At 41.4% G+C, this 7500-nt stretch overlaps 1 long non-coding RNA gene across 1 annotated transcript in view; it reads right to left on the bottom strand.

Moving 5' to 3' along the window:
* Positions 1–7372: 7372 nt before the first annotated feature.
* The window catches only part of LOC138036404 (uncharacterized), a 1909-nt gene continuing 1781 nt past the window's right edge, over positions 7373–7500 (bottom strand). Inside the window, exon 2 of the long non-coding RNA XR_011129841.1 lies at positions 7373–7500. This exon is cut by the window's right edge and continues 385 nt beyond it. This is a non-coding gene — a long non-coding RNA (uncharacterized lncRNA).

Here is a 7500-nt window from a genome sequence, read left to right as displayed (position 1 = left end):
TAATCGGAATAACAATAATTCTTTTGTCCTCCGCCATTTTAGTACAGTATATGAAAGTCTACCCCAAAACACTTATTGTTTGCGATTTCTTGTCATCTCGACAAAGCCACGAGTTATTGTCAGCCTCCTGATGCAATAGCGAGGAAGCATGAGTAGCACTTTACTCATTGTTTTGCTTTTAATTCTTCTCGATTTCGGCCTTGCTGGCATGAACCCCGTGTACATGGGCTTAAATGACTTAAATGAGTCAAACATTTTGGATGGGTCGGAGGTTGTTTTGTTGGCGGGTTTACAGACCACACCTCTTTGTGATGGCTACCCGTAAAATATTAGTTCGCGTGATAAACGACCCCAACAATAAATTAACGAACCTTTAAAAAAATTAGGATTAAAGAGCTCCCGGTTGAATCAATTAAATACTGTTCCATTCCCCTCAAATAGCTTGTGGGATCGTTTAATACGTATTCCAATAGCACAAGAAGATGTGCTCTTGTTAACAAGGTGCCGTCTGGCTTTCCTATTTTTGAGAGATTGATATCCTTAAATGGCGCGCTATGGACCTACTCTATGTTCTCTACAAAGTGCAGCTCTATGGTACGCCAGCGAAGATCCAAGCTATATGGAGCTGCATTGAGAAGGACTGCTTCCGTACAGGAAATACAAGTTGCTTTTCCTTTGAATTTGTCTCGTCAATTTTTTTAATATTATTTTTGTTAGAAGAAAAACGTATTGTTCCTTCAGTGTGAAATACACATCGTTCGTGTCTCACCTTTCTGATGAGAAAAGAAAAGACATATATATATCATATATACTTTGAAATTGCAACGTTTTTGAAAACGGGTGTATATGTATATATTATATATTTATACAAATATAAGAAGGAAAGTATTACTAGTTACTCGAGTTTCACGCTCAAGGCGATCATCAGACTGGGTGTTGTCTACGAGAAGATATCATTTATAAGTGTTCAAATTGGTTGCCATGAAGAACTTGTTTTCGTGGCGGCATTTCGTTACCAGCTCAGATTTCTTGTTTAACAGAAAGGCGTATTTGCGGATAAGTTTTTCAGATAGACGCAGGTTGCAGCGAGAAGGATTGCATTTGTATGCTTTTGCCCTTTCTTTCAATGACCGAAAACACTCATATGACACCGTACTTTCCAAGCACACCTGGGACTTAAAGGACAAAAACATCGACTACACAATCAACTGGCGCATCATAAACTTAAATAAATTTCCGTTTCTTTTCCTTTTCCTGTCCATCTTATAGAAAAGGTCATCAATTGCTACATTTATAGAGCTCAAACCTGTCCACCAGAGCCCAGTTGTTCGAAGGGTGGATGATGCTATCCATTGGATAAATCACTATCCTTTACACTGGTTTTGCTAGTGTTCATCCGCTGGATAGTGATTTATCTGGTGAATAGCGTTATCCACCTTTTGAACAACAGAAGCCAGATACTGCTCAACCTATGCCGACTGCGGCTGTTTTGTTATCGACAACGTCCTTAATTTGTCCCGTCTGTGAGCAAGTTATCGATTTCTAAAGTTTATTTCGTAGCGAAGCAAACGATATTTAAAGTCAGCGGTTCTTTTTTCCTTGTCACTATTTTCCCAGGCTTCCGCAAAACGTACCGCTTATCGACAACTAAACTATGCTATTTATACCTATAATCTTCCGTTCACACTAAGATGGCAGATTCATCTGGCCAAGAATGTATGTTAAAGAGGGTAGTGTTTTTCTTAAACCATATTATTGTAGTGTTTGTGTCAGCCTACCTTCGGTTTTACGTTGCAGCAAATCTCTCTGAGGTTACTACTTGCTCGGCGATCATCTACCTCCATCCGATCGCGCAGGTAGGATGCGCATTCGACTTGCATTTCAGTGGAGACTGCGTCTCCGTCATTTGAAGTTTCTTGGATTCCACATCGTTCCTCCACATCATCTTCCTTGCTAGCACTTGGCTCGTAGACATCCATCTTCACTCCATCGCCTCGATAGGATGCGCATTCGACTTGCATTTCAGTGGAGACTGCGTCTATCTCATTTAAAGTTTCTTGGATTACAGGTCGTTCCTCCACATGATCTTCGTTGCTAGCAATTGGCTCGTAGACATCCATCTCCACTCCATCGCCTCGATAGGATGCGCATTCGACTTGCATTTCAGTGGAGACTGCGTCTGCGTCATTTGAAGTTTCTTGGATTCCACATCGTTCCTCCACATCATCTTCCTTGCTATCACTTGGTTCATAGACATCCATCTTCACTCCATCGCCTCGATAGGATGCGCATTCGACTTGCATTTCAGTAGAGACTGCGTCTACCTCATTTAAAGTTTCTTGGATTACAGGTCGTTCCTCCACATCATCTTCGTTGCTAGCAATTGGCTCGTAGACATCCATCTCCACTCCATCGCCTCGATAGGATGCGCATTCGACTTGCATTTCAGTGGAGACTGCGTCTGCGTCATTTGAAGTTTCTTGGATTCCACATCGTTCCTCCACATCATCTTCCTAGCTATCACTTGGTTCATAGACATCCATCTTCACTCCATCGCCTCGATAGGATGCGCATTCGACTTGCATTTCAGTGGAGACTGCGTCTACCTCATTTAAAGTTTCTTGGATTACAGGTCGTTCCTGCACTTCATCTTCGTTGCTAGCACTTGGCTCGTAGACATCCATCTTCACTCCATCGCCTCGATAGGACGCGCATTCGACTTGCATTTCAGTGGAGACTGCGTCTGCATCATTTGAAGTTTCTTGGATTCCAGATCGTTCCTCCACATCATCTTCCTTCCTAGCACTTGGCTTGAAGACATCCATTTCCACTTCATCGCCTCGATAAGATGGGTATTCGACTTGCATTTCAGTGGAGACTGCATCTGCGTCATTTAAACTTTCTTGTATTCCAGATCGTTCCTCCACATCATCTTCCTTGCTAGCACTTGGCTCGTAGACGTCTATTTCTTGGACGCTCCCATTTGACACTTCAGCGGAAAGAGCGGCTTCCTAGAAATATTATGAAAGAACATTACTCAGTAAAAAATATAACAGCTGAGTGAATGAAAAGGTGAACGAATAATAATTTAATTCAGTTGGACATCCTTCCTCCATAAATTGTATTTTGATCGTGCATGAGACTAGTAAACTCGAGTACCGAGTAAACTTTATTCAGTTAACTCTGTTTAAAATATAAGTGCTACACGGCCAACGTTTGTATAAACGTAACCTTTCCTTGTACCTGTACATGTTCATTGCCGTGACTTTAACATCTTCAGTTCCCAGGCCTGCTCCCCTCTGACCTTGTAGCTCAGTCGGTAGAGCGGCGGAGATCTAACCCGAAGGTAGTGGGTTCAATTCCCACCCTGGTCAGAGTTTTTCTCTGTCCTTGTGTGGGCCCATTTCCATCAGTAGGGCTAACGCTCACATGGTTCATATGGGATAGAAAATCTAGCACTACACATTAAACTCTATTCAGTTAACTCTGTTTAAAATATAAGTGCTACACGGCCAACGTTTCTATAAACGTAACCTTTCCTTGTACCAGTAATAAGCCGAGTATTTTGCGCAAAAAAGGTAAACATTATTTTAATGTCTTAGAAATCCCTGACGAGATAAATACGGCACTGACCAGGGCATCGGCATTTACCTGTTTGTTTACTGTTTTTCTCGGCTTACCTCGTTTTCTGTGTGTTCGCAGAGAGACTGGCTAACATCATTACTTATTGAGATCTCAGGATCTTCTATTCCCTCGTCAAAAGTGGCAGGGCATAGATATTCGAGAGATAATTGAGATTGCTCTACGATATCATCTGGGAACAAAGAATATTCTTCTTTCTCGGTTAGCTGAGTCTCGAAGATTTCCATTTCCTGTGCTGTATCCTCAGTTGGACTCATTAACGCACCAGCAATATTAGGCAAATCTACCACTAAAGTGTTTGGAAGCAAGCTGATTATTATGGAGCCTGGTGGCTGCTGTAAGATGTCAGCTCCTTGAGTGATGAAAATGTTGGCATCACTCGAGTTGATGGAAGTAAGTAGCGGTGAGACGACCACCTCGGGAGGGGCGCTGGTTGCATGAAGCAGATTAAAGGTAAGCAGAATTTTTCTTCATTTGTTTCCTTCATTTGTCGAGTTAACTTTGAGAAATATTTTATAAGAATTCGAACCCGACAGTTATGCAAACCCTCAACTGCCTCTCGGGTTTGCGTAACTGTCTCGAATTCTCCCAACTCCCCCTCGTGTTTAGATGAGGCTATGGAAACACGGAAAACGTCCTCTATTGCTTAAATAATTAGCTGACTATATTATTTTAATGAATGTCAGTGATCCCACTATTTTAAACATCAATTATTTGCTCTGCTTATCCTCGACGAAATTCAGTCGCAATACACGAGAACTACCTAACAGGAAATTCCTCTCGCACTCTCGAAAAGCAGCATTTGTAGTTAAAATTTATTCATGGTAACATTCGCATGAAATCAGATGGTTCATCACTTTGACATTTTCGCATGCGGAAACAATAATTTGCAATTATTTTAGAAGAGCAATTTAGATTTTGGGTGGTAAACTGCCAAAGTAGCTATTTCATATCCATTGAGCGCAAACGGAACGGTTGTTTTATTAAATGCCATTATTTCTGAACTGGACTATTCCATTTTTATGAAACATCCCGCGCAATCAGTTCCCATAAAAGGTCATAGGGTATATGAGCTGATTACCGAGATTGAGTGAGTCATAAGTATAAATTGCACTAGGAATTTGACTTGGCATCAGTGCATAACACAAGCAATACCGAGAGAAATTTATTGATAGGTAGCGTTGAGTTAGAAAAGCCACCACTTGACAAATAAAATTTCGTTGACACCTTTTACGCACGATTTGCGCATATTTACAAAATGTGCGTATGATTGTCGTTGTCGTTTTACGAATAGCATTTTTATCACAAAATGCAACAAAACTCCCTCTTATTTTAACTTAAGGCCACGCAAACGAAGAGTAAGCTGGGGTCGAAGATTCCAGTATAAAGAGGCTTTTATTCCAAGCGAATCTCTTTCTCTCTTAAGTTGCTACAAGTATTTTGAGAATTAGAAACTGTTTATTCGTCGATCTTCTTTAGGAACAGTTTCGCACGTCAACAGAAACCGATTTGTCCGGCGAAGCATCTTGAACCGCCTTTTCCCTTCTCATATCTTGTCCATTCTGTCTCGACAGAATCGCCACTTTGTTCAACCTCCTCCTAATAAAACAAGAAAAGGGTTAAGTCATTATAAGGTCATGTGATTAACTTGCGTTGATTTTTCGTGGCAACAGCAGTTCTTTGTTCCGTTGGCCCGTTCCGTTGGTCCATTCCAATCCATTGGTGATCTTGCTTATCAACTAATTCCCAGGGCCGTCCGCTTTCATTTGGAATTTCCGGGAGGACTGAGATTGCAACATGATCTTCTCTCTAAATTAGCGATTACCGTTGATTCGTAATTTGAATTGGGTACTTGTGGCACAGAAAATAAGGAAAATTAGAAATCGTATCCGTGGACTGGATTTGAAGGCGGAGTTTCAACGCTAAATGAACCACTTCTTTGCGCTTCACCACTGAGGATCAAGACACCGCGCTCTCATTAAAAAAGATTTATTTAAGTTTCTCATAGAATATCGCTTCTGAAGAGTAATTAGGCTTAAGCTAGATTAATAACGCCTAAGCTTTGATTTTAACACGGAGGGGTCTAGGACGCTGTGACGTCATCCCTTTCTCAAGGCCACGTGACGCCATTGTTTAAATTTTGAAATTTCCACCTAACGTACGTTTGCATTTCCTGCCCAAATTTTGAATCTTTCGTTTCTGCCGTTTCTCCCACTAAAATTCCATGACGTTATTTCTTTTCACGTTATTCCCGTAAAAATGACATGCATGACACAACCACTGAACATATCAATATTCCAAGAATCTGCGGTCTTATCATTCAGCCCTCATGGATGTTTGCGGTTTTCCTGTGTGTTCCTGTTTACGTTTCTGAACGGCGGTGTTTATCAGTGTCACGCATGCATGAAGGAGCCTAATGGACTCCTATGGTGATATTAATAGGGCCGTTTATAAGAGAGAAAATCAGCCGCGGCTTACTCTGGCCGCGGCGTACATAATACGCGAAAGGAACTATTTATACGAGTATAAACTGTCCGGCAAGGATAAGCCACGGCTTGAGAAAGCCGTGAACGTAGATTTTGTACCATTTATCCATCCATCTCTGCTAGGGGTAAAAAAGGTCGAAGTATATGCATAAATTATTCATCTCTGCTGCAGGTAAAACATGGTTGATGGAGTCGATGGAGCGTACACCACTCCTAGCCTTTCTTAGTATGCCCCAACAGTTTCCAAGAATCTGCTGTCTTATCATTCGGCTCTCATGGATTTTTGCGGTTTTCCTGTGTGTTCCTGTTTACGTTTCTGAACGGCGGTGTTTATCAGTGTCACGCATGCATGAAGGAGCCTAATGGACTCCTATGGTGATTGAAAAGCATACTCGTTTCCGTGATGGTATGTGAATGCAAAGCGGAAAGTTGACATTGTTGCCCCTTGGCAGCGCCTTGCGTCAGCTGCAGACATATTTTCAATTCCGTTTTTCTTGTTTTTGTATGAAGTTCACCCAAAGCTCTTTAATTCAAACGGAAAGTTGACTGCAAGCAGTTGCTTTGTTGAAAGTCGTTAAGGCCTCTACAGATTTAGCCGCGTACCGAATGGTAATTGGACCGGACAGAAAGTGAAACGTTTTAAGCCCCTTAGGGGGGTTAATGAAGAGGAAAGACGATCAGGATAATATCACGTCCTTGTTAACATGATATATGAGCCTGTCGGAAGCCCCCTTTATGAACAAGCGGGAATACTTGTACACGTTATTCGCTATTTGTTCTGTCCGCTCCTTCAATGAAAGCGCTCACTATTACGGCATATCATGAAAGCTGGACTGGACACACTTCTGGACTCTGGACTGTGGACCGTCAATAACGGGTTCAGCAACGAGAACGTCATCTCAAAATATAAATTCGCGCCATTGTAATCACGTCACGACCATTCCAAGCTTTTAAACATGACAATGGAGTGGCAGTCCCTCAAGAATGAAACTAATATGAGTCACGCTTAATTTATGGGAGAAAATGAAATTTTATTTGCTAGTGCTGACGTCCTCCATAAAGCCTCACATTCGGCTATTTGCCAACGATGTCAAAGAAATGGACAAAAATTAAAAACGCACGTGCAGGACGTGCAGAGCTATTGTTTTTTCCCACTAAATATGCAAATTTGGAACGTTCTCGTTCCCGAGGGCGTTGTCGTTCCTAAAGCTCCCTAATGTTCGATATCATGACTGACTATTACGGCCAAAAACATTACTGTTTTAATGCATCCTGAAGAGATACAAATCCTAAAACTTTATCTGTTTGCACTTTTCTTCATCTACATGACTAGATAGTTACAAAATACCAAAAAAAAAGCGAAGAATTGTAA

This window comes from Montipora capricornis, unplaced genomic scaffold, assembly GCF_036669925.1.
Source record: "Montipora capricornis isolate CH-2021 unplaced genomic scaffold, ASM3666992v2 scaffold_484, whole genome shotgun sequence".
Taxonomy (NCBI): Eukaryota; Metazoa; Cnidaria; class Anthozoa; order Scleractinia; family Acroporidae; genus Montipora; species Montipora capricornis.
Note: the sequence above shows the minus strand (reverse complement) of the source record. Positions and strands in the feature narration are given on the sequence as shown.